At 38.2% G+C, this 553-nt stretch overlaps 1 protein-coding gene across 3 annotated transcripts in view; it reads left to right on the top strand.

Annotated features, from left to right (window-relative positions):
• Hlcs (holocarboxylase synthetase) overlaps positions 1-553 on the top strand; it is a 203,475-nt gene that overhangs the window by 90,107 nt on the left and 112,815 nt on the right. The gene's annotated exons all lie outside the window — the stretch shown is intronic.

Raw genomic sequence — 553 nt, 5'->3', positions numbered from 1 at the left:
AAAAAAAAAAAAAAAAAAGGAATTAAAAGAAGCTCTTGGATCAGAGCTCATGTTTTATACTCGGCTTTTGTGTGGCTGGTGTTATTCCTTTAATCAGCCATTTCAAAATGTCCCTGAAGGAAATTATGAAAAATAGTGCAACAGGTGTGGCTGTGGCCAGGTGACCATTTTCTTTGTGTAGTAATCAGTGTGAAACATTTAATTTAGGACATTCTGCAGGGTGACATATAACTGGGTTAAATAGAAATACGTTGAGTCTGTGCTTTGCAAACGGTCCTGGTACATTCCTCACCAAGCTCTTTCTCATCCCATTTGGATGTTTGAAATCCGTTCTTATGCTAAGCTTTTATTTCTGTTTCTATTCTGTGGCCTCTGTTTGGACTTAAAACACCCAGCTTCTTCTTTTTTCTTAACGATTTATTTATTTATTTTATGTATATGAGTAAACTGTAGCTGTACAGATGGTTGTGAGCCACTATGTGGTTGTTGCTGGGATTTGAACTCAGGTCCTTCAGAAGAGCAGTCAGTGCTCTTAACCGCTGAGCCATCTCAC

The sequence above is a fragment of the Mastomys coucha genome, unplaced genomic scaffold, assembly GCF_008632895.1.
Source record: "Mastomys coucha isolate ucsf_1 unplaced genomic scaffold, UCSF_Mcou_1 pScaffold12, whole genome shotgun sequence".
NCBI lineage: Eukaryota > Metazoa > Chordata > Mammalia > Rodentia > Muridae > Mastomys > Mastomys coucha.
The sequence above is the reverse complement of the archived record's forward strand: the minus strand, read 5'-3'. Positions and strand labels throughout refer to the sequence as shown.